Raw genomic sequence first — 18602 nt, 5'->3', positions numbered from 1 at the left:
ACTTAAGAATGTGGAGGACTTGATCTAAGATGTCCTGGCATCTGGGAGGCAACATACCATCTGGGAATCTCATTCTTGTCCACAAAACCTCCTCTGTTCAATGAGTCCCCAGCACTAAAATTCGGCTTTTCTCCCCGCCCCCCCCCCCTTCCCTTCTGAGTTTTAGAGTCAGACTCAATGCCAGAGACCTGACTGCTGTGACCTTTTTCTGCTAGGTCATTCCCCCTTCTCTCCCCCCCCACCCCCACCAGCAGCATTGAAAGTTCTTGTTCTTGAGGGGGATAGCCACAGAGATATTCTGCACTGCACTTCCGGACTGTCACCCAGTTTCCTTACGTGGTGTCAAATTTTCTTTGATTTTATTTATACAAAACTTCCCTGGGATGTTAATGGAACTTTAAAAATGAAAGCTACTTTCATTCTTTGATCTGTGAAGCACTATCCACATGGTAGCCCTATGTCATCAAGAACCAACTAAGATGGAGCAGTCATGTTGTTCGGATGAAAGACGAACGTCTGCTGAAACAAATCTTCTACTCCCAGCTTAAAGAAGGCAAACGTAAAAGAGGCGGACAACAGAAGAGATTCAAAGACGTCTTAAAAGCCAACATGAAGAAATGTAACATCGACATCAACAATTGGGAAACCAATGCCAAGGACAGGAAACTCTGGCAAGCCATCATCCGAGAAGGAACAGCAACTTTCAAAGCCAACAGATGTGCAGAATTAGAAGAAAAGAGAAGAAAATGGAAAGAGAGGCAGCAACAATCAAAGCCTGATCTGTCATCTGGAACTACCTGTCCTGAATGTGGAAGAACTTTCAAAGCCAAGATTGGACTCATAAGCCACTTGAGAGCCCATAAGTAGATCAACAGAACGAAGACCATCATCCTCGACCTCGAGGGATAGCCACGGCGACGTCAATGCACATGGACCCCAAATATTTTGCCAATGAGTTACAGTTTTAATCTACAATAGATGCATTTCTCTTCAATAGTTTCTCAGTAAATTTGCTAATAAGTAGTGGGCAGCTATTATATGGCAAAGTTTTTATATCAAAGAAAACCTGCAGTAGTAAATCAGTAGGTTGTGCAACATCAAAGGAATTGTCATTTCTTGTTAAGACTTCACATCAGGGCAGAAGCATGCTTTTAACCCATTAAGTCAACAATTTCCTCGAGATCTGCTAGCAGTTTGTTTTTTTGTTACAGATTCCAACATCTGCAGTTTCTTGTTTCTCCATAGATCTTTCAGCCCAATTGTTTCATCATCATCATCCAGTGCCTTGCCCAGTTTGAGCTTTGACTGCTATGGTCCATACACTCATGTTTCGGGTCAAGTGGATCAATTCATTGGTATTCATTTCCAGTTCTCTGGCTGCTGTCTCCATCATCATTTGTCTTTGCCTTCCTCTTGCTTTCTTCCCTTCAATCTTTCCCATAATTACCATGCGTTCTAGCTCCTCTTTCCTAATCACATGCCCAATAAAGTTACGTTGCCTTTTCATGATCTCATACATCATTTCCCTTTTTGTGCTTGCTCTGTTCATGACATCCTCATTAGATATTCATTTCATCCACGATATTCTTTACATCCTCCTCAAAAACCACATCTCTGCTGCTTCAATTCCTTTCCTCATGTTACTAGATATTGTCCAACATTCTGAACCATATAACATAACTGGATAAACATAACACTTCAGTGCTCTGGGGAGGGGTTGTCATGCCTAGTTTAGTGTTGGCCAGTATATTCTTCATTCTCGTAAAGGTGTCTTTTGCCATCCCTATTCTTCTTTTGATGTCCATGTCGCACCTTCTATCTGATGTCACCCAGCTTCCTAAGTAGCAAAAGTTCTGTACTTGTTTTATGTCTTTCCCGTTTATTCTCAGCCTGCAGATAAGATTCTCCTTTTTTTGATATCACCATACATTCTGTCTTTTTGCAATTGATACACCCATTTTTGCAGTTTCTTCAACAACTATATCAATTAAGTTTTGTAGTTCTTCATCCGTACTTGCAGTTAACACAGTGCCATCCGCATGTAAGGCTAATAAAATGGCTTCTTTGTTGTGTTAAAAATAAAATGGCTTCTCTGTGATGTTAACTGCTGAGACAGTGGTTCTCTCTAGCAGCTTGTTTGGGTTATAATTACTGATAACGAGAATTGTATTCATTTGCTAACCAATTGGGATAGACGTTATTCTTTCTTGTGTGTCTGTAAACTATTGTTTTCGCGGGCTTTGGGCAGAAGGCGGATGGGGACAGAGAGAGGAGATGTGATGCTGTAAGCTGGGTGACGGAACGGACCCCGAGCGTCTTCGGCGAGGAGAGGAGACACGGACATACTCGATTTGAGCGTTTTGTCGATCACCGAGGGTGGTCCCATTCATGGGTCGGCAGAGTTCAGGGGAATTGACTGGAGGAAGGAGGACCCGGTTCTGTAAGAGGTCAAAGGATGTGTGCACAAAGTGTGCATAATGGCGCCTTTTTCTGGTAGGTGATGCATCTTGGCCGTAAATTGCAGTCTTTTCAGAAGGAAACCACCCCGCCCTGACTTCCTACTTAACACCTGGGTCATCTGTATTCTTCAAAATACTGACCCACTTGCTCTTCATGTTTATATTATTTTCTTTTTTGAAGATCACTAACACTGTCTGCTGCTCATCCAAGACCAAAACTTAAGCATTTCCAGCACATTTCAATGCAAATATTCTCTGTATTTTATCTCGAATTACACTTGATAAAGCTGACATCTTGCCAATTCACTAGCAGTTTTCCTAAGCATGTTAGTGTTTCACTTGAGTCACTTTTTTCTCAACTTGATTTCCAAATCACGGCATGGAGGCCCTTCGTTCTGCTAAACTCAACAGAATTTCATCAGGTCAGTAAGGAGTGATAGTTTGGATCCCTACTTTTTTCAAAACCACCATGTGGGCTTCATTCAGATTTTTGGTGAAATGATAAATTACAGCAAATTGCAAACTTCGTGCCAGAGAGATTAGGCTGCAATATGAAATAAGACTGTGTTTGTGGAATTATTGCGGTAGTTGGGGATTTGTCTGCATGTGCTTTGCATTATATAAATCTGTAGCTCATGGTGTGCTACAATCATCCATAAACTTTTCCATTATAGATTAGTGTATGTCATAAATGCTTTTTGGCTGAATAAGCTGCCTGCAGCTTTACTTAGGTCATTGCTTGTGTATTTTAGGAGAGAAAAAAATAATTATAATCCTTCCTTCCTTCCAAACATTTTAAAAGGTTTTTTGATCAAAGTAAATTTTATTATCAGAGTATATATATGTCACCACACACATCCCTGAGATTTACTTTCCTGCGGGCAAACTCAGCAAATGTACAGAATGGTAACTATAACAGGATCAATGAAAGTTCAACCGGAGTACAGAAGATAACACACTGTGCAAATGCAAATATAAATAAATAGCAATAAATAACGAGAGCATGAAGTAACAATATAAAGGTTCCGTAAAGTGAGATCATTGGTTGTGGGAACATCTCAATGGATGGGCAAGTGAGTGTAGTTATCCCCTTCCGTTCAAAAGCCTGACGGTTGGGGGGTAGTAACTGTTTTTGAATCTTTACAAAGAGTTGTTGTACTTCAACATCTATATAACTACTAAAACTCTCATGCTCTGTCTGTCTGTGACCTCCAATTAGTCCAAATGGTGCATTACAACGGCACGTTGGCTAAATCAAATTAAAATTTGCTAACTTACAGAATGCAGGCAAAGTTCAGGGTTATATGTTCGTATAAAATTACTCATTTGCCAAAAATCAACAGGCTGGCTTTCACCTGAGACCCGATCGGCCATCATGGAAATCGGGGCGTGACAGCCCGACGCATGCGCGCGACCAGCCTCAGCAGCGACACCTACCGGAGCAAAAGGGCAGGGCAGCTCTATTTCGAGGGGTCACATTCTGCTAATCACCATCAGCATGTGCAGGATTGGGACAGATCTAATTGCCACCCATCAATAAGAGATAATTAAATCTTATTGTAATAACATACTTCGAGACACCCATAAAACCCTTTGCTGCAGTCAAAGGCCAGCGGTGACTATATCAAGTTCATTTAGGAGAGTGCCCACCACATCATCAAGAATAATCAGCATCCTTTGGTGTTAGTGCTTCATATCTTCTATCCAGCATTAGGGTAAAAAAAACGGTCAGCCTAATTATGTTGCATGGAAAGAGAAGGGGGACATTATGGTCAAGAGATGACGCCAAACGTCATCGGGAAGCAGCAAGGAGAGAGAGGGAGAACAAGAATCGGATGAGGCCAGGGCCATACAACTCCAGGATCAAAGAGTCAGGACAAAAAAAGATGAGAGAAGAAGAGACAGAGGAGGAGAGGCATGCATGTCTCCAGGATCAGAGACAAACAAAAACAGCAGAAGAGCTGAAGAGATGGGGGATGAAAGGGCTGCACATCTCCAGAATGACGACGAGAGGCACAAGGGTGGTAGATAAACCAGAAATGGTGCATCAAAAGTGTCCTTCATTAAATGAGGAGCAGCTATATTTGCTTTGCTACGTGTCGTTCTTCTTTAATAAACTGAGGTTGTCTACTTCAATTTCCAAAACAAAGTGATGCCAGTAGCATTCAGGAGAATTTAATGTTCATTCTGGTCACATCAGACTGCACTACCCTTCTCTCAAAGGGTGCCCCAACGGGTCACCCCGTTGTCTAGTTGTAGCTATATTTGAAGAGTGATATGTTGAAGGGCAGTTTCATTGAGTTATGTTATTTCATGTATTGACCAATAAAACTTGTGTCTGTGCTGAAAACTAGATGTAGTTCCTGTTTGAGATTTTGACCAATTAGTGTTGGAATGACCTCTCCAGACTTGGTGTAGCTTTGATTGAAATGCCGATCTTATTTCACTGCAGTTTGAGGCAACTGTATAAGTTGTTCCTTCCTTTTCACCTCAAGGCTTGTTGAATGAGATACCTTGGCCTCAACCTTCCTGTTAACTTTCTGCTATTTAAATCTGTGTCCCTGAGTAACTGGCCTTGATGAGGTTAAAAATAATCTTTCTGTATACCCAGTCTATCTTTTCATAATTTTATAATCCTCTGTTAAATCTCTCTTCAGTCTCCAAGAACGAAAGGGTTTTGTATGAAGAATGTTTGTTGGCTCTGGGCCTGAACTTGCTGGACTTTAGAAGAATGGGGCTGGGGGGGGGGGTGGAATTCCACTGAAACTTAATGAATATTGAAGGATCCAGACAGGACGTGTAATGTTTCCTTTAGTGGGGGAGTATAGGGCTACAGGGCAGAATAGAAGGACATTCCAAGGATAAGGAATTTCTTTAGTTAGAGGGTCATGAATTCTGTGGAATTCATTGCCACAGACAGCTGTGCAGGCCAAGTCATTGGAAGTGAAGGTTGATAGGTTCTTGATTAGTAAGAGCATCACATGTTGTAAGAGAAGGCGAGAGAATGGAGTTGAGAGGGATAATAAATCAGCCATGATTGAATAGTGGAACATGCTCAGTGGGCCAAATGTCCTAATTCTGCTCCTAGGTCATAGCAATATCCAATCATGGAACTACTCAGTCATTGTGCTTATGTGCCTTGCTATATTCAGTGTCAGTGTATCAGCAAGTAATGTTGCTGTGTGGAAAGCTGTGTGAGGAAAATAATCTGTTTAGCAATTGCAGAATTTCTACATCTGGCATTCAGTTTCTTGTTTTAATGTGGCCAGTCAAATTATGCTAATCTGCAGAGGAATCCATGGGGTTTCTTTGACAAGCAGGGAAACATATTGTGCAATTTTATGCAGGATGCTCTGTGCTTGCCATACTTGTTCAGCTTTTTCCACGCAGAGTGCAATTCAAATATGCATATTAGTTTTGGGTTCAACTGCAGAGGAGGAGGGTGGGGGGGAGGTTGTGAATTAAATGCTCTGTAGTTTTCTATCAGTTTGTCAGTAAGGAAAGACTGAACAATTGTGTGAGTGTTGAATGTGACGTTGTTCCACTTGCAGTGTAGATTAATTCTTTTCAGTACTGTTTCAGATTCAGAGCGTAGCCTTCATTCACACTGGTCAACTGGGCAGTGTTGATTAATAGTATAGTCATTGAGAGAAGCTCTAACATATTACTCATTGATATGCCAATAGTTTGTAGCTTCCCACTGTTCATCCATATGCACCCTCCTGAATCTTCACAATATTGCAATTGAAGTAATTGTCCTTCAGTTCAAGGCAATTGGGACTAAAATTGTCAGTAAGCCTAGTTTTGTATACCAGATCAATTAATTATAACAAAGTGTTACAGTTACAGAGAAAGTACAGTGCAGGTAGACAATAGGGTCGTAACGAGGTAGATTGTGAGGTCAAGATTCCATCTAGTGGCAATCATGAGGAAGTTTGCAGATGCTGGAAATCCAAAGCATTGCAGACGGAGTGCTGGAGGAACTCAGCAGGTCAGGCAGCCTCTGTGGAAAAGAGTAAACAGTCAATGTTTCAGGCCGAGACCTTTCTTCGGGACTGAGAAGGAAGATGCCAGAATAAGAAGGTGGAGGGAGGAGACAGAAGCTAATTGGAAGGTGATAGGTGAAACCAGGTGGGTGAGAAAGGTCAAGAGCTGGAGAAGGAAGAATCTGATAGGAGAGGAGAGTGGACAGTAAGTGAAAGGGAAGGAGGAAGGGACCCAGGGGAAAGTAATAGGCAGGTGAGAAGAACTGAAAGGTCAGAGTGGGGAATAGAGGAAGGAGGTGGTAGATTTGTTCACCAGAAGGAGAAATCGATATTCATGCCATCAGGTTGGAGGGTATCCAGATATTGCTACTCCACCCGGATGGTGGTCTCAGCTTGGCACAAGAGGAGGCCATGGGTCGAAACGTGAATGGGAATCAGATTTAAAATGTTTGGCCACCATGAAGTCTCGCTTGTGGCGGATAGTGTGCAGGTGCTTGGTGAAGTGGTCCCACAATTTACGATGGGTCTCACCAGTGTAGAGGACACCGTATCAGGACGCAATAGATGATTCCAAGAGATTCGCAGGTGAAACATTGCCTCATCTGGAAGGACTGTTTGGGACCCCGAGTGGAGGTGAGGGAGGAGGTTTATGTGCAGGTGTATCACTTCGGCTCCTGGCAGGGATAAGTGTCTGGAGGGAGGTTGGTGGGGAGGGACGAATGAACAAGGGAATCGTGGAGGGTCAGTCCCTGCAGGAAGCGAACAGAGAAGGGATACATTTTTTTCTGCAATCCTGATGAAGGGTCTCGGCCTGAAACCTTGACTGTACTCTTTTCCATGGATGCTGCCTTGCCTGCTGAGTTCTTCTATGTCCAGAGTATGTCCAGAGGGGCAGATAGGCAGACAGTGTATATATCTTTTGCAAACCCTTCAGTAGTTGCATAGACACCTGAAGAGCAGACTATCTGTTGGATGGAAGTGACCAACAACTCTGATAGAGGCAGATGCCAAGTTTTTAAGCTCACCAGTGGGAAGTGGTGCTTTAGCACTGCTGGCCCACCACCTCGAAGGAGTCTTGATCATAAGCAGGCCGAAACTCCTGAAGACAGGTGGCAGATCAATTGATGATCCCACTGGTGATAGCACAGGACAGTTAACGTCTTAGTCCACGTGTATTTTGTAACTATAGCATTTTGTCTGTGGAGGGGTAAGGATGTGTTTAGTAATAGGATTCCTTTGGAGATGGCAGAAGTTATAGGGAACCATTCCATAGTCCTATAACTGAGGTATAAAAACTGTCCTTGACTCTGGTAGTACATGCTTTTAGGCTTTCATATCTTCTGCTTGATTTGTGGGGTGCAGGGTGTGAAGAGATAATGTTTGGGTTGCAAACACGAGGAAATCTGCAGATGCTGGAAATTCAAGCAACACATTAAAAAATGCTGGTGAATGCAGCAGGCCAGGCTGGGTTGGGGTGGGTCTTTGATTATGTTGCCTGCTTTACCGAAGCAATAAGAAATGTGGACAGAGTTCATGGAGGGGAGGCTGATTTCCAAAATCTGCTGTGCCATGTCTGCAGTTCTTTTTCGGTTATGTGCAGAGCAGTTGCCATACCAAGCCACGATACATCCGGATAGGATGCTTTCTGTGGTGCATCAATAAAAATTGCTGAGGATCAAAGGATAAATTTAATTCCATTTAAAACATACATTGAGTGTGTTCCATCAGGAAGGGATGCTACCTGACTTTGTTTTGTACCTTGTTCAACTGTGTAAGCCCTGTCATGTGATGGCTGGACTGGGTCTCCAGTTTGAATTGGTATTGGCAAGCCTGATAGCTTTACGGAAGTTATATCTCCGTTTCTTGTAAAGGTCAAGGTCACCTGATTTGAATGCAGCAATCATGGACATCAGTAGGGAGTGCATTGCCTGGGTCATCTATGGTTTCTGATTTGTAAACACCTGGATTGTCCTTTTTGGTACATGACCTTCTACATACTTGCTGATGGAGTCTATGACAGTGGTGACATACTCAGTTAGACTGAGTGTTGCACCTTGGACTGTGGTGGCTATCTGTTCTCTTACTGGGTCAGAGGTCTCAATATTTTGCCAAGCTCACTTTCTAAACACGTCAGCTGCCACTTGTCAAGACCAAACATATGCAAGTAAACTTCCAACGACGTTGTTTAGCTCCTGGTCATAAGCGGGAGCCTGTTTTCAGTTCTTAAAATGTAAATGGCAAGTAGTAATCAGTTTGAAGTTAAAACAATGCACTGTGTGTTACACTGTCTACAGGGCAGTTTTACAGACAAGCTCTGGGTATAGCAGACACTCTATCTGTAGTAAGCAGATGCTAGCCTACAACACGTGGTTTATTACTGCTCAAGAGATGCAGTGTAAGACAACGCTGACTATGTTGCTTAGTTCAAGAAAGCGTGCAAGCCAGATGGGTAATCTCATTTAGCATATCAAATTACTGGTATGTGTATAGTTGGAAGGTTTATGTACCAGAAGTTAGCTTTATAGCATTAATTATAGGACACTGTGGATAACACATCACTGTTAGAATATCTAAGTGGGTGACCAAGGACTCACTAGGATTATTACATCAGTGCATCAACAGGTGTTGATTTGGAAGCATATCCTTCTTCCTTTAACTTTGCCAAGGATGCATTACAGTCCATTTGGTGAATTGAGGAGCCTCTGGTTGTGTGGCACAGTCAGGTGAAGTGGGTGCGAGCAACACAGACAAAATGCTGGAGAAACTCAGCAGGCCAGGCAGCATGTATGGAAAAGAGTACAGTTGATGTTTCGGGTAGAGACCCTTTGGCAGGACCTGGTGTAAGTCATGTTTTGGTGAGGCATAGCACTCAATAGTAGCTGTGTCTGGTTGGTCCTGGAGTGGAACTTCCTGACCTGGAATGTATGTATCTGTTTAAGCGCACCTGGGAAAACCTACCCTTGTCCATTCGTCCCCCCCATCCCTCCCCACTGATCTCCCTCCTGGCACTTACCTGTGTAAGCGGAACAAGTGCTACACATGCCCTTACACTTCCTCCCTTACCACCATTCAGGGCCCCAAACAGTCCTTCCAGGTGAGGCAACACTTCACCTGTGAGTCGACTGGGGTGATATACTGCGTCCGGTGCTCCCGATGTGGCCTTTTATATATTGGCGAGACCTGACGCAGACTGGGAGACCGCTTTGCTGAACACCTACGCTCTGTCCGCCAGAGAAAGCAGGATCTCCCAGTGGCCACACATTTTAATTCCATGTCCCATTCCCATTCTGACATGTCTATCCACGGCCTCCTCTACTGTAAAGATGAAGCCACACTCAGGTTGGAGGAACAACACCTTATATTTCGTCTGGGTAGCCTCCAACCTGATGGCATTAACATCGACTTCTCTAACTTCCGCTAAGGCCCCACCTTCCCCTCGTACCCCATCTGTGACTTATTTTTATACACACATTCTTTCTCTCACTCTCCTTTTTGTCCCTCTGTCCCTCTGAATATACCTCTTGCCCATCCTCTGGGTCCCCCCGTCTTTCTTCCCGGACCTCCTGTCCCATGATCCTCTCGTATCCCCTTTTGCCTATCACCTGTCCAGCTCTTGGCTCTATCCCTCCCCCTCCTGTCTTCTCCTATCATTTTGGATCTCCCCCTCCCCCTCCAACTTTCAAATCCCTTACTCACTCTTAGTTCTGACGAAGGGTCTCGGCCTGAAACGTTGACTGCACCTCTTCCTACAGATGCTGCCTGGCCTGCTGCGTTCACCAGCAACTTTGATGTGTGTTGCTTGAATTTCCAGCATCTGCAGAATTCCTGTTGTTTGCTGGGAAAACCTGAAATAGATTCAGCTGGCCTATAAGGTAAATTCTATTTCCGTACAGATATGGAAGTCAAATATGTGAAACAGGGATACCTCTTTCTCCCGTATTAGGGGGGGAGAGAGAGAGAGAGCCTGTGGTATGTCGAATACCCGGTGAAACGCGAAGTCTTTGGAGTACTGCAAGTCTGTGTCTTTGCTGTTGCTTTGCTCACGCTTGAGTGCTCAGTGGCAGGTGCCGATGCTTTTTTTTTGCTGGTGGGGGCGGACGGATCGTTGCTTGCTGCCGCTTACGCGTGGGAGGGAGGGGATCTGGGGGGTGAATTTGGGGTTCTAATATTTAACTTTCATTCATCCTTTGGGGCACTCCACTGTTTTTCATGGATGGTTGCGAAGAAAAAACATTTCAGGATATATATTGTATACATTTCTCTGACATTGAAACCTTTGAAGTCCTGAAGAGGAGTGGGCTGCCCCAGCAGTTAAGTGGCGGTGTCTAGGGTAGCCTTAGCATTATAATTTGGCCCTGGGCTATCTAAAGGGTTGGGCTTCCAACCGAGGAGGGGCCTGGTGTTGGCCCTCCATGCCAGACATTTTGGGGCATCTCTGCAAAGTATTATTTTAGTCTTCCTTGCACCAGTCCAATAGCACAGGTTATTTTTACAATGAAGTGAAAATTGGAAAATGTCTGGTAGTATAAGCAGAAGTTGAAATAATACACCACAGTAAACATCTTTCCTAACATTATGACTAACAAACAAGTAGTAGTTGAAACTACAGAAATAGTAAAAATATATAGCCATAATTTTAGAAAAGTAATTGCTTCTGAAAATATGTGTATATACATATATACAGGATATTAAAATATATTTGTAAGATGGTAATAGAGTTTTCTTGTTGTGTGGTTCAGAACCTCCCATGGCTCCTTGTCCCCTATTTCCCTATTTATGGTTCAGTGTATGAATTTCTTGGTACACTAAAAATGCTTATTACTATCTCATCCCCAAGCAATTTCTTAAGCTGTGAAGCAACCAATTGAGTTCTCTATGTGCATATTTTTTCAAATATTTCATTGTCCTTGTTTTATATTTGCGGTCTTGGTTCCATTGTTTCCATGCTATTATCAAGATTTCTGTACTCCATTTATTCTTCCACATTGGGCTCGTGGGTCTGATGTGCCATTTTGTTTTGGGCCTTTCACATGGAAGATTTGACAAATTACATTTTTTTTGGAGTATTCAAGCTGATGTCATATGGAGATGAGGTTATAACGGCCTCCCTCTGTAAACTAAGGCTGTCCACAGACTGCAGAATCATCTTTATAACGTTTTTCCAGAGAGCTTTCTACCATCGGAGGCTCTGTCACTGAACTGAGCATTTTTTTCTGGCTGTCATTGCCCGGAATCCCAGAAGTCTTGTTACTGTTCTTAGTAACAGGGTTATTTCATGAATAACTGGTGATTTAGCATGACAGAAAATGTGCTTTAAAAATGGATACTTTACACAATTGTGGGGGAACCCGTGGATATAATTAAAATGGTGTATGCTACAGTGTGCTGTTAATTTATAGTACATTGTTTTTGGAGGAGGGTAAATCCAATAGCCAGTGGCTTGAATTAAGCAATGTTGTAGCAGGAGACCATTCAGGCCAGCAAGAGAATGACACCCCTCAAACCATTTCCATCAGTTTGATTTTCATGTATCTCCCTGTAATCTCTTACATACTCAATAACTCCTCTCTCTCCCCTCTCCTCTCTGATTCTCCCTTCACCCATCTATACCAAGGGTAATTAACTAATTAAATAGCATAATTTTATGTTGCTTAGAATAACAGAAACCATGTAAACAACTTGATACTACCTGCTATCCCACTGTTATAAGATAATATTGCAAGTGTTTCATTTTGCTCATGTCATATTAAACAAACAATTCTGAATTCAGTGCAGCTGACTGAATACAATATACTGTTGTTCAGTTCCTGATTAGATTTATTTTCAGACAGCTCATTAGGCTGAGTGGCACCTTCCATGCTACATTGGCCTGTTTCTTTTGTGTTCTGACGAGCCATGCAAACTCACCAGTTTGCTGTGAGTTTGCCAACTCTGACTTGGATTTCTCCATGTTGCTTGACACCAAAAAGTCAGCGACATAGATCCCTGCAGAGTGGAACTGGTAAAACTAAGCGATACAAGAAAATGCAGATGCTGAAATGCAGAGTGAAAAACAAACTCAGAAGACCAAGCAATCTGTGGAGGAAAATAATTGGCCAACATTCAGGTTGAGACTCTGCAACAGTACTGGGTTGAGAGTTGATTAAGGTCCATTATATTTATCCAGTTTTAAAATCATTTTTAAAAATTCTAGATTCATCAGGAACACCATGTTACCATTAACATCAATTAAATACAATTAAGTCAGCTCAATTTTAAAATAAAAATTTGGTTATTATCCTCCCCCCCCCCCCCCCCACGACCTCGCCCTCTATCTTTCAGTGGGCATGTTGACCATAAGTAAGCAGTTTTCTCAGCCTAAGAGGTGAAAAATCTATAGGAGTCTTGCAAGAAAAGCAGACTTCTTGAGGGTCTCAGTATCAGGGGCTCTGGAGGACATTTAATCAACTGGTTTGTTTGGGATTCCAGAACCTCCATCTGGCTCCGTGGATGAAGGCTGAAAGTCAGACTAGAAATGTTGGTTGTTTAGCTAAAACTCTAGATCATTACATTATTCTGTTTTGTGCCTTGGGATGAGTTTGCTGCAATTGTGCAAAGCTAGATATAATTTTCAAAATATCTGGAAGTGCTGAAATTTTGTACCTGAAAATACTCAAGTTTTATTTTAAGTTTCGAAGAAACAAAACCACAGATTGTGCCAAATAACTATTGCCAGTCAAGGAGTTGGAGCTGGAGTCAGATGTACTCAGGATCATTCGGGAGGCTGAAGATATTATAGATCTTTTGTAGAGGTGATCACACCCAGGGTACAGGCTTTGGACAGTAAGTGAATGCTCACCAAGGGAGGTAAGGGGATGAGGGAGTTAGTGCAGGGTTTCCCTGTGGCCAGTCTCCTTGGCAACAAGTGGATACTGCTGCGAGTCAGGAGGAGAGGGATGACCCCTAGCTGCACGGCAGCAGCAGCCAGGTTGGCGACTCTGAGGCTCAACAGGGAAGGGTAAAGTCAGGTAGTGTGGTAGTTATAGCGAACTGGAAAATTAGAGGGACAGAAAGGCGATTCTGTGGCTACAAAAGAGACACCAGGAAGGATGGTGTGTTGCCTCTCAGGTGCTAGGGTCCAGGATGTACCGGAGCGGCTGCAGAATATTGTGAACAGGGAGCTTGAACAGCCAGAGGTCATGGTGCATATTGACACCAATGACATAGGCAGGAAAGGGGAAGAGGCCCTACGCTGTGAGTATATAGAGTTAGGAAAGAGGCCGAAGAGAAGGACCTCCATGGTAGTAATCTCTGGATTACTCCTGGTGCCACAGGCTAGTGTAGGGTGATAGCAGGGTAGAATGAGAGACTGACGCAGTGGTGCAGGGGCACGGTTTCAAGTTCTTTGATCACTGGAACCTTTTCTGGGGAAGGGGTGACCTGTACGAGATGAGACGGGAGGCACCTGAACTGGAGGGGAACCAGTATTCTGGCTGGGAGGATTGCACATGCTGCTCGGGACAGTTTAAACTAGTTTTGCAATGGGCTGGGAACTGGAGACCCAGTCAGTAAGGGAAGGGTTGGACGAGAAGGTAGATGTCAGGGAAAGTATTGAAAGGCAAAATCGAAGTATGTGTATTTAAAGTATGTATATTTTAATGCTGGGAGTACCCTGGCACCCTTGGTAACACAATAATAATGACAAAAATGGGCTGTAGAAGCTTAAAAAGGAATGCTAATTAAACAAAATTTAAATGCAAATTTATTAATTACTGTGCTTGTAATGAATGTTGCTTCCTCGGTTACCTTTTGAAACATTTCATCCAGGTGAAGTTATTTCATGTGTTTTGACCTCTCCCTGTGTAATGTTCCCTGCATCAAATAAAAATTCATTAGCTCTTGTTCCATCACGAAGATAGTTTCTCTAACCCTTTGATTAAATCATCCAACAATTCAAATAACTTGTCGACTGTAAGTCTTTTAGTTTCATCAGTTTTATCATCATCACTCCATCTTCATCACTTGCAGTGTTTTTGTCAGCATTTAGGACACTATCTGTAGTTTCCAAGTCCTTAAGGTGATGCACAACAGGTGTTTCATCATTGACAATCATCCACTCGCGTAGATTTTCTTCATTTAGACTACTTGCTATATCTTTGAAAGCAGGTCCTGTAACATTTTTTGCACACAAGCAAGTCATGAGCAACAACTTTATTTTATCCTTTGGTACACGAAATCCTGTAAAATCATTGTCAAGGTTTTCTGCAGGCGCATTTTCAAACATCAAGGCAGGCCACAACTTAATGCCAGCCATTCTTTAGTGTTCAAGGGTCTACCTTCTCCCACCCTCAGGTAATGAAACTAAGAACATCCTTCATGTTAAATCTATATACTACTGAAACTCTCATGCTCTGTTTGTCTGTTTGTGACCTCCAGTTAGCGCAAACGGTGCATTACAGCGGCACTTTTTTTGGCTCAATCGAATTAAAATACGCTAACTTGCAGAATGCAGGCAAGTTCAGGGTTACATATTCGTATAAAATTGCTGATTCACCAAAAATCAACAGGCTGGCCTTCACCCGAGACTCGATCGGCCATCATGGAAGTCGGGGCATGACAGCCCGATGCATGCGCACGGCCAGCCTCAGCAGCGACACCTACTGGAGCAAAAGGGCAGGGCAGCTCTATTTCGAGGGGTCACATTCTGCTAATCACCATCAGCATGTGCAGGATTGGGACAGATCTAACTGCCACCCATCAATAAGAGATAATTAAATCTTATTGTAATAACGTACTTCGAGACACCCATAAAACCCTTTGCTGCAGTCAAAGGCCAGTGGTGACTATATCACGTTCATTTAGGAGAGTGCCCACCACATCATCAAGAATAATCAGCATCCTTTGGTGTTAGTGCTTTGTATCTTCTATCCAGCATTAGGGTTAAAAAAAGTCAGCCTAATTATGCTGCGTGGAAAGGGAAGGGGGACATTATGGTCAAAAGATGATGCCAATCGGGAAGCAGCAAGGAGAGAGAGAGAACAAGAATCGGATGAGGCCAGGGCCACACGACTCCAGGATCAAAGAGTCAGGACAAAAAAAGATGAGAGAAGAAGAGACAGAGGAGGAGAGGCATGCATGTCTCCAGGATCAGAGACAAACAAAAACAGCAGAAGAGCTGAAGAGATGGGGGATGAAAGGGCTGCACATCTCCAGAATGACAACGAGAGGCACAAGGGTGGCAGGTAAATCAGAAATGGTGCATCAAGAGTGTCCTTCGTTAAATGAGGAGGAGCTATATTTGCTTCGCTACGTGTTGTTCTTCTTTAATAAACTGAGGTTTTCTACTTCAATTTCCAAAGCAAAGCGATGCCAATAGCATTCAGGAGAATTTAATGTTCATTCTGGTCACATCAGACTGCACTACCCTTCTCTCAAAGGGTGCCCCAACGGGTTACCCCATTGTCTTTCTTTACTAAATGTCTGTGCAGAGTTGCCAGTATTCGCCTCATCTAACAGAAGTTTCATGAAAAGTGAGGGATACTTGGCATTTAGAGAGTGTGGTCTTCCTTGGTCTTGGCGTTGGATAAGCAATGTACAGTTTGGTGGTAAATACACAGTAAAAACATTATTCTTACACAGGAGTTCAGCTTTGGGGTGAGCAGAACAGTTATCCAAAATAAGAAGAATTTTGAGATCTTCGGGTGACCCTACAGATGTGTAATGTGCTCTGGCTTCTGGCACAAAATAGTTTTCAATTCACTCTAACATAATATCGGTGGTAATGCATCCATTGTTATTTGTGTGATATGTTGCTGGGTAAATGTTAACACCTTTCAAGGCCCTAAAGTATTTATTTTTTCCAATCACCAGTGATATACATCTGTGAGTACCTGCTGTGTTGGAGCACCCTAAAATGCTAATTCTGTCCTTAGATTGTTTGAATCCTGTGGGATCTTCTTCATCTTCTGTTGCTAATGTTTTCCTAGGTGTGCATCGCTAGTGTAATGCAGTTTCATCTGCATTGTACACCTGCTCAGGACTGAGGTTTTCATTAGCTATGAGCTCTGCAAGTTCATCCACGTACCTGGTAGTTCTCTCATAGTTTGCAGATCTTTTCTGTCCACACACTTTATGAATGGAAATTCCATGGCACTTCTTAAACCTTTGAAGCCATCCTTCACTATAGTCGCATGCACACTCTAATTTAAGTCCTTTATGGAACAAGTTAACTTGGTTCATTGTCATGTTGCCGACAAGGTGACTCCAACACCCCAACGCTGGTGAAACCATTCAATCATCACTCAAACATGCTCAGTGCTCTTACCAACTTTTGTAGTTTTTCTAATGCTCATATGTTTTAGCGAATCATTGTTTGTATAGAATTGCGATGACAAACCAATGCCATATAAGTCACACAGCTTATGTACAGAAACACCTTAGTCCAATTCTTTCAACATTTCAACCTTCTTTTGGATCAATGTGGACTGACGTTTACATTTGCCAGTACCACTGGTACTTACACTTACCTTAGAAGCCATAGCTAGGGTTAAATATACATAAAATAAGCACAAAATATCGGGACCACCACCATCAAGTGCAATGTAAATAATAAAAGTCGCGTGATTTTGTCAAAATAAGTCTTCCCACATATGATGTTGCATGTGCTACACACAGTTCTATCCGATGGCTGCCCAATAAACTATGTCTAGTAATTTCATCCGAATTAAAAAGAGGTGCTGAACCATCAGTTTCCAAAAAATCGGTAGTCAACCTGTATTATGGATAAGGGTGATGAGCTTAGAGTACGGATCAGTACATGGAACTACGACGTTGTAGCCATTACTGAAACATGGTTGAGAGACGACCTTCACTAATCCGACTACCTGTAACCTGGTTTCTTCAATAATCTAGCACTGATTTCAAATTCTCTGTGCAAGTGTAATTTCAAACTTCCTGGGCCACTGTACCAATCTGCTGCGCATTGCTTTGGTTGCGCTAGATCTGTTCACGTGTTGGTGTGCTCTTGTAAGCACAGACAGGCGATTCCTGCTTGTTTTCCTGCATTTATTAATATCATTGGCTCTTTTTTTTAGCCCCAGTTATGGTCCCAGTGAGTAAAGGAAATGCACCTCGTGCTGTGAAGTGAAAACACTGCACATTATCCGTTAAAGATAAGGTTGAACTCTTGAAAAAACTGAACAATGATGTATCGGTGAAAAGTTTATGCGAATGTTACAACATTGGCTCTTCCACAGTGTACGATATAAAGCAACAGGAAGAAAAACTGCTACATTTTTTTGCTGATAGTGGCGCAAAGAAACAGATGTGCGTAAGAAAAACAATGAAAGACGGAAGAGATTCGGAGTTAGATAAAGTGCCGATAATGTGGTTTAATCTTCGTGTAAGTGAAGGTGTTGAACTATCTGGAGATATGGTGAAGCAACAAGCAAATGTGTTTCATGAAGAACTAGGACTAGGTTCTGGGTGTGACTATAGTGAAGGCTGGCTTCATTGGCTCAAGCAGCATCATGGCTGACAGCTTCGTGCAGTGTGTGGTGAAAAACGTTCAGCAGACAAGGAAGCAGCAGCAGAGAGTTTATTGACGAGTTCGCCAAGTTAGTCTCCGATGAAATCCCGAGCAGGTGTACAATGCTGATGAGAATGCTTTGTATTGGAGATGTACACCAAGACGAACACTAACAACAGCAGATGCAGAATCGCCAGCAGGGTATAAGGCATCGAGAGATTGTGCAGCTATGCTAGCAGAGAGACTTTCTATTGACAGGCTAATTAAGTTGACAGGTGAATGGCTGAAAGGATTAGAGCAACAATGTTTTATAACTGAGTAAGAAATAATGAGTGTTTATATGCTGCAGGATAAGCTAATCAGAGCGAGAACAAAATATACAAAACAGCTTACCTTGGAAGATATGTTCAAAAAATTGCTAGAAAAAGTGCAACAGGGAAGCCAACACTTCAAAATCCAGTGCCATCAACTTCTGCTCACCAGGTGTGCTGCCACCATCATCAACAGTTTGTGAAGAAGCTGTTGTGCCAGTTTCAACACCAGTTCCTGATGCTTCACTCATTTTTCAAGATGAAGATGTTGATGACCCTGACAACCCCACATTTGCAGACATGTAACTTTGCCTGAAGGTATATTAAACGTCTCACTTTA

General features: G+C 42.7%; 1 protein-coding gene across 5 annotated transcripts in view; it reads left to right on the top strand.

Annotated features, from left to right (window-relative positions):
• Positions 1 to 18602, top strand: part of LOC140185721 (pantothenate kinase 1) — a 102327-nt gene that overhangs the window by 23538 nt on the left and 60187 nt on the right. Inside the window, exon 1 of one of the 5 annotated variants that reach the window (XM_072239294.1) lies at positions 10218 to 10317. The exons of the other annotated variants lie outside the window; for them this stretch is intronic. The gene's annotated coding sequence lies outside the window, so the exon portion shown is untranslated. Of the gene's footprint in view, positions 1 to 10217; positions 10318 to 18602 lie in introns of those variants that run through there. 5 annotated transcript variants of the gene reach the window in all.

Source organism: Mobula birostris, chromosome 21 (assembly GCF_030028105.1).
Source record: "Mobula birostris isolate sMobBir1 chromosome 21, sMobBir1.hap1, whole genome shotgun sequence".
In the NCBI taxonomy this organism is placed as follows: Eukaryota; Metazoa; Chordata; class Chondrichthyes; order Myliobatiformes; family Myliobatidae; genus Mobula; species Mobula birostris.
This window is presented reverse-complemented; position numbering and strand designations above follow the sequence as displayed.